Below are 8,489 nucleotides of genomic sequence, written 5' to 3'. Positions count from 1 at the left end.
CGTTCTCCCGCCGTTCCCTAGCTTGTCGTGCATTCTTTCCAAAAATCGGGACTTTTTTAAAACGCCGCGGGACGCGGGACAAATTGTTAAAAATCAGGAAGAACTGTCCCGCCCAAAGCAGGACGTCTGGTCACCTTACCTTAGAGGGGGCCTTTGGACCAAGCTGTTCGCCAAGGAACGCAGACCGCGCCCCCTGGTGGACAGATGGGAAGGAAGGCTGCCAAGAGACATGCGCCCCCTGCTGGAACATGGACACCAGAGTGTGGAGGGTTCAAATCTGTTACCACAGAGGAGACTCGGGTGTTATCACACACACAGAGGATGTGTAAGGAGCATTCTGGAGGCTCGGTCTGCCTTACAGAAAAGAGGATTATTAAAAGACCAAAGACTAGGGAGAAACGAGAAAGCAAACACTGCTAATGGCCTGGTTTCAACCACAACAAGACATACAAGGAAAATGTATACAATAGCTCATTCAAGTGAACAAGATGAATCATTTCTAGTAAATGGAATGAGAGAATATGATGAGGCCATATTAAACCCACTCCAAGAATACGATCTCAAAATGGACCACAGAGCGAAACATAAGAACTAGCACCGTATAAACCTCTTAGACGAAAACAGAAGGTGAGTGTGGAAGTTACATACTCTGGTGTCAGCTTGAGACTATTAAGAGTGAAGGGGTGGAGTATAGCCTGTCAATCAGGTCGTAGCTTGATGACCTCATTGGGAGGCGCAACAGAGATAAATAGCTCACTGGAGGCCAGATATACTCACTCCCTGTGATACATTCCTGCTGACAAGCCACATGGTGCTACACTGCTGGAGCCAGAGCCCTGGAGCTGGAGGAACCACGTGGAGACCCACACCAGTACTGAGATGCATCCACCACCACTAGTTCCACAAGACTTTCCACCCACTGGCCTGGGATCTTCCTGCATTCAGAGTCATTGCATGACTCTGAGCCTGAAGAGGAATGTCAGACATATGGGCTAATATCAAATTTATGGACTTGCTCTAGACTGGGCTGGGATGTTTTCTTAATATACAATAACCTTGAAATAAAGCTCTTATATACATATGAGTGTCTCCGGATTTGTTTCTCTAGTCTACCTGGACTAAACACAGTGGGGGGAGGGAGGGAAAAAGGAGGAGCTGATACCAAGGGCTCAAGCACTGTGGGATACAAAAAGGCTTTTCCCCAGTTTGTCTCCCCCCAATATATGTCAGACTTAGGACACTGCTTGAAACACACAGTAAAGGATTGTAGCACACTGGGAAGCAAGCTGGTTCGAAGTTATCTCCCTGAAGGCATCAGCCATCCAGAGCAATCAGACTATTGTCTGGTCCACCACCATAGGTGGGGCTCACACGCTCCTGAGAAGGATAGTGATTGTTTCCTGAAAGAGAACCCAGAGTAAAGGTCAAGTCCACTCAAGGACAACTCAGGTTAGGCTGCCATCTTGAATCTAGGATCCACTCTTCTTGTCACATGTGTACCCCTAATCCCTCCTCTTCCTATTGCATGTGCACCCCTAGATTGTCCCCCTCCCATTGCTGTATTGCCTATAACGTCTGTGGTTACCTGTAATCAGGGGGGCTTGCGTGCCCCTAAGTATATATAAGCCTTGGTTAGAAATATAGCTCTCTCTCCTTCCACCTCCGTGTGCACCACCAAGAGGGGCTGAGGTGAGCATGCTACCATGAAATGTGTCTGACTCCTTTATTTTATCTTTTCTCCTATCTCTCTTATTCTCTATGACTTTACTATGATCTTTATATATTATAACCGTACAATTGCTCCTACGGACCCGTGATATTGTCAGAGACTGGTTACTCTGAGAAAGCACAAAGAAAATGTTTTGAAAATGATGATGGCAAGATATGTACAAATGGGTTTTATATAATCGATGTGTGGATTGTTATAAGAGTTGTTAGAGCCCCCAATAAAACGATGCGTTAATAAAAAGAAGAATAAAACAGAAGGAAAGCTTTGGAGCCTACTTTTTACAGTAGTTTTTCAAATATGACACTGAAAGCCTAAGCAGCAGGAGGGGAAATAGATGAATAGAACTTCCTCACAACGAAATCGTTTTGCTCACCAAAGGACTTCATGGAGAAGGAACCCACGGCTTTCTAGATGGGTAGTTTGAAGAGACAACTTACCGTTTTCTAAAAAATTCTTGGAAATAGTGTATTAGGCATCGTAGAGGTGGTGTCATCCCTTGCCGGACTTAGAGGGAATGGGCATAAGCATCACCCTAAAGCCAATTCCTATGAGGTGGCTCTTAGTCTTTTTTTTTAAATCGTTTTATTAGGGGCTCATGCAACTCTTATCACAATCCATACAAAAATCTATTGTGTCAAGCACATTTGTACATTCATTGCCCTCATCATTCTCAAAACATTTGCTCTCCACTTAAGCCCCCAGCATTAGGTCCTCATTTTTCCCCTCTCCCCATTCCCTTGTCCCTCATGAGCCCTTGATAATTTATAAATTATTTTGTCATATCTTTCGCTGTCCGACGTCTCCCTTCACCCACTTTTCTGTTGTCCATCCCCCAGGGAGGGGGTCACATATAGTTCCTTATAATAGGTTCCCTCTTTCCAACCCCCTCTCCCTCTACCCTCCCAGTATTGCCACTCACTCATGGTCCTGTAGGGATCATCTGCCCTGGATTCCCTGTGTTTCCAGTTCCTATCTGTACCAGTGTACATCCTCTGGTCCAGCCAGACTTGCAAGGTAGAATTCGGATCATGATAGTGGGGGCGGGGAGGAAGCATTTAGGAACTAGAGGAAAGTTGTATTTTTCATCGTTGCTACATTGCACCCTGACTGGCTTGTCTCCTCCCCGAGAGGCTCTTAGTCTTAACTCCACTCTTCAACCTTTTCACCAATTCTAAAGCCAGCGGCCCTCCTGATGGCACTCTGTAACTCCCTACTGGGTTTGATACAACTCATGGCATGACCACACAGTCCTTAGTCTACACCAAGAAACCTGGAAGGCAGCGACCTTGCCAACAGACTGGAAGAGACCCGTAGTTGTGCCAATTCTAAAGCAAGATAATAAAGCCAAAGGCCAGACTTGTTTCCATCCAGCCGATGCTGACTCCCAGGAGCCTTGTAGAGCAGGGTACAACTGTCCCTGTGTGCTTCCAAGACTGGAACTGTTTACAGGAGTATAAAGCCCATCTTTCTCCCAAGGAACATGGTGGTTTCAAACTGCTGACCTTGCAGCTAGCAGCCAACTGTAACCACTATGTTCTCAGGGCTCTGATGGAGCAATAGACTTGGAAAACTATGGAGCACTATCATTCATATCAATGAAAGTACAATTTTGCTGAAGATTATTTAAAACAGGTTAGAGCAGTAGATCAGCAATGAAGTGACAGAGATCCAAGCTGGGTTCAGAGAGGAGTCAGAGGTACCATTGCTGATATCGGTGATCTTGGTTGAAAGTTGAGGATACTGAAAGATGTTTACTTGTGTTTTATTTACTCTACAAAGGTATTCAACTGTATGGAACATAACAAAATCTGAATAACATTGCAGAGAATGGGAACATTCCAGAACAGTTACTAATGCTCATATGGAATATGTACCTAAAACAAGAAGTAGTGGTTCAAATAGAACTAGGGGATACTGAATGGCTTACGATCAGAGAAGGTGTATGTCAGGCTCAGATCCGTTCACCGTACTTATTCAATGTGTGTGCTGAGCAAGTAGCCCAGGAAGGGGGACCCTGTGAAGAGTTGGTGTCGTAATTGGATGACACAATCCTGCTTGTTGAACACCAAAAGCTCTGAGGCACTTACTGAGGAGTATCGAAGACGGAGGTCTTCGGTATGCATTACAACTCAATCTGAGGAAATCTAAACCCTCATCAATGGACCCTGGACAACATGATACTAACTGAGAAAGACTGATGCTGTCAAGGGTTCCGTTTTACGTGGATCCACAATCAGTGCTCAGGGAAGCAGCATGAGTGTTAGACTATGAGGGAGAAGGGATGGGGTGGGGAGGAAAAGAACCACATCTACAGATCGTTTAAGAGGATATTGTTGATTTCATCTAATGAGATGGGCTGTGTAAATATGTTTAATGTGATGGGCTCTGTAAATACATATATATATATATATATATATATATATATTTTTTTTTTAAATCCCTTCAGATTCCTATCCTTCAAACCTAAGTAGTGGTCCTTATGGGCTTACAAAAAAAATGGAGAAAAAGTCAAACTGAAGTGGACTTGAGTCTTGAAGTTAGCAGTCCAGTAGTTACCCACTGTGCCACCAGGGCTCCTCTGGACTTGAGTCTTTAGTGACAAACAGGTTCCTCTCAAACAGACAAAACAGAGGGTTAAAAAAAGAGATAGAGGGCTCAAGGAGGAAGTAGATGTTTTGAGAATGATGATGGCAACAAATGTACCAATGTGCTTGACACAATGGATGTATATACGGATTGCGATAAGCATATACGAGCCCACAATAAAATGATTAAAATAAAGAGAGAGGAAGAAATCAAATGACTCATTGAGTTGGACAAATCTGCTGCATAAGCCCTCTTTAAAGTATTAAAAAGTAAAGATGTCGCTTTGAAGACAAAACCCAGCTGACCAAGCTGTAGTATTTTCTGCTGCCTGACATGCAGCTGACAGTTCAACAGAGAACAGGGAAGACCAGAGAAGCGCGATGCAGTTGAATCATGATGTAGGTGAAGAACGTGCCGTACACCAGGGACACCAGAAGAACAACTGCACAAACCTGCCCCTCAGGAGTGAGGAGGGTGAGACTCTGTCTCACATCCTGTGGACCTGTTATCAGGAGAGACCAGTCCCTGGGAAAGGGCAACATGCTTGGAAAAGTAGAAGGGCAGCGAGAAAGAGGAAGCCCTTCGATGAGATGGATGGGCCCAGGGGCTGCAACAATGAGCCCCTACACAACAATTGTGAGAACGGCACAGGGCTGGACATTGTCTCATTCTATTGCTATGAATTGGTTCCAACAGCAACCAGACCAACATGGGATCAGGATTAACGCGGAAGAAACTGCAACTGGATCGATGTCAGGAAGCACATGGGCAAGGTCTGAAAGACTCCCCCAAAGTGCAAAGCACATTCTGCTCTTTGTTCGTGTAGGTGAGCTCTTCCCCCACTTCCTCCCCTCCCCACCCCACCCCTCAACCCCTACCCTGAGCTGCAAATCTCCTCTTGGCAGGGCTTCACGCCTGGACTTTGTCCTACCTGAGTTCCACCACCAAGTGCCCCAGGCACTTCATTCAGCCCTCAAACCTCCAGATCAAAGACTCCCTCCAACTGTCTCAGTCCATGGGTGACAAGCCCCTTTAGCTCCTCTGACAAGTGGCCAAAGGCACCTCCCTCTCCCAGCAAACTACCTGCCTCCTGATTGAAGACACTTCCTTTCAGTCTGTCACCAGGAAACCCACCAGATCCTCTTGTGCATCTCTTGGTTCTGCTGCGGCTACTGCAGTGTGGCAGCCTCTGTCTCCTGGGCCTACGAGTTCTTGGCACAGCAACCCTGGCTCCTAAAGATGTCCTCTGCTCCAGCATTTCCTTCCGGGTAATGGCGAGGTCTCCTCAACTTCTGTGCGAGGACTGCTTCTATACGCAAGTGGCTCAATCCTATTGGTTGGATCTGAAAAATAGCTGAGTAATCCCTTCTCTGGCCTAAACCGGCCAATTCCCCTCTCAAGTGGCTCCAGCAAGTTGCAAAATAACTGACATTTTCGACGGCCAGAAACTGGCTTCTCCTGTGGGCCCTAGGAACTAGGGCAACTGTAACAAGTCCTCTGGCCCCAGGAGGGGAAAAATCTCCCAAGTACGTTTCTCTCTCTCTCTCCTTCTCTCTTTCATAGAACTGTAGCTAGATTAGGGACAGGGGTGGTCCCTCCCATGCTTGCAAAGGCCAGGTTGGAAAGAACTCAGGCAACCATTAGACACCTATGAAGACCCCCAAATGGAGCATGTTCGTACTCAAGCCCCTGAGCCAGGTGGGAGGTACACCTGGAAGGGCCAAACTAGGCCCAGGCTCATGACACCTGACTCAGCCAATGTGGTCAACCAATACCATCAACCATGCCTTCCCCCAGCCAGGTGGTGGGGTAGAATAAAGGCAGGGAGCACGCTCTGGGACGCTTTTACCCTGCTCCTGGTCAGAGGCAGGGAGAGGGGGAGGGTCTCCCTCTGGGCCACATGCTCTCAGCCTCTAGGGTTCTTGGGCTTCTGGCCTCATGGGATTCCCCCCACCCCAAGATCCACACACGTGGGTGCTCTTTCCACGTGGTTGTTCAGGCCCAGTTGTGAAGCTCTTTGAGACTGTCAAACCTGAAACTTGTCCCGTCCCTCCTAAAAACCCACTGGGATTACAAAATGGGCTTTGGTATGAATTCTTCCATCGTGCGAAGCCAAGAACCGAGGCATCATTGACTCCAGAAACCTCACCGAACCAAGGCCAAAGGCCACCTCGAGAGACTCATTTGACACAATGGATGGATGGATGGATGGACTGTGATAAGAGTTGTACGTGCCCCCGATAAAATGCTTTATAGAAAACCTCATTTGGGCAGTCGCTCTTCCTCCGGCAGCGCTCTGGCGGCACAGGAGGATCCGCGGCGGCAGGGGTTCACCAGGACTGGGTGAGTCGAGTCCCCTGAGGTCACAGCATCAAGACAATCAGGGACTTTCTCCGCTTGCTCGCTTCGTGGGTTTGTGCGTCTGTGTTTGGAGGGACAGGAACCCTGAACAGCCGTCTGCTTTTACCAGCGAAGTCTGTTGTTCAAGACTCACACGGCTAGATGAGAAATGGACAGCCCTGGAACGGAGAATGGAGTACATTGACGCTCAGGTGACAAAAGGTGAGCCTCTCACCTAGAGCCGTGCCCGAGGGCTCATGGGAAGTTGCTTGGCAGACCCAGGCCCACGTGGGAAGGCCCGGGCCGCCTTCAGTGCCTTCTCTCCTTACAGGGAGCAGGGCTTAGTCTCGTATTTCTCTTCTCAAAGTGTGGCCTTTGGCCTCTGCCCTGTCCCACTGGGGGTATGTGACATGCATTTGGGGAGAAGTCCAGGGGGACTCTTGGAGACATTAGACACGATCTTTTCAGTGGCCTTTTCTAGAACTATTTTTCAATATCTGTGAGGCACTCACCACCAACAGCCTGGGACTCTGTAAGGTCCAACCCCACCGCCTCGCTCCCTCAGCCGTTCCTTCAAGCTCTCCATGCCTTTGCACGGGTTCTTCGGACAGTCTGTCTCGTGCACACCTTCGGTAGGGAGTGGGACCAGTCCTGCCCGAGACACTCATGCCCTGGCTTGGTGGCTGCCAGAGAATTCTGCTGCCAACCCACTCGGGCTTTGTCCTTTTGGGGAGAGCAAGGCCACGCCCCCACTTGGCTTAGAGGGACATTTTCAGAGTTATTTTTTCCCCCGTGTCTCCTGGGGTATCGTTGCCTCTCATATTCTCTAATAAACCACTCAACTTTCTCTGACTGCTGTGCTGGAGGTGGGGAGAAGAGCTGCAGATGGGCCTCGCTTCTCCACAGAAACGGGAGCTGTGCATCCAGGATCTTACCCTAAAGCTGGGGTCCTCAAACTTTTTTAACAGGGGCCAGTTCACTGTCCCTCAGACCGTTTGGAGGGCTGGACTATGGTTTAAAAAAAACTATGAACAAAGTCCTATGCACACTGCACATACCCTGTTTCGCCGAAAATAAGACATCCCCTGAAAATAAGACCTACTCAGCTTTGCCTCTCACTGAAATATGACATCCCCCGAAAATAAGACATCCCCGAAAATAAGGCCCCCTGAAGCTACCGTCACTCTGGACCGGAGCGGTGGGTGCTGCCACACAGCTCACTGTTGGCCACAGCGCAGCCGGAGCAAACAGAAAGTGTGAGGTCTCTTTTAATAAAACAATAAACAATAAATGTGTACTGTATTCTTCTTCATGGAAAAGTAAGACATCACCTGAAAATAAGACCTAGTGCATCTTTGGGAGCAAAAATTAATATAAGACACTGTCTTATTTTCGGGGAAACAGGGTATCTTATTTTGAAGTAAAAAAACAAAATGGGGCAAAAACACCCAGCGGGCCGGATCAATGTCCTCGGTGGGCTGCATGTGGCCCGAGGGCCGTAGTTTGAGGACCCCTGCTAAAGCCTCCAGATGCAGCTGTTTGGTTCCCAGCCTAGGTGGCCAACCAGCCCAAACCCCCATGTTTGGACTTCCAGCTGACTCATCTAGGGAATCATTTTTGCCAGTTAGAAATTTGCCAAGTGCTCACTGTGCGATGTGGGAAACAGAACCGGGAAGAGAGGGTATACAGACAAACTCTCAACCTTCATAAGTTAGGGAGTCTAAGAGGCCAAGGCTCTGTAGAGGGAACCTTCACTTTGGGGGTTGGAGAGGCGTCCCACTCACATTCTCCTAAGTAAGAGTCATCCCCTTCAATGTCCCCCTGTTAGATCCCT

The sequence above is a fragment of the Echinops telfairi genome, unplaced genomic scaffold, assembly GCF_000313985.2.
Source record: "Echinops telfairi isolate 266 unplaced genomic scaffold, ASM31398v2 ScPeMD7_655;HRSCAF=1070, whole genome shotgun sequence".
Classification (NCBI taxonomy): domain Eukaryota; kingdom Metazoa; phylum Chordata; class Mammalia; order Afrosoricida; family Tenrecidae; genus Echinops; species Echinops telfairi.
The sequence above is the reverse complement of the archived record's forward strand: the minus strand, read 5'-3'. Positions refer to the sequence as shown.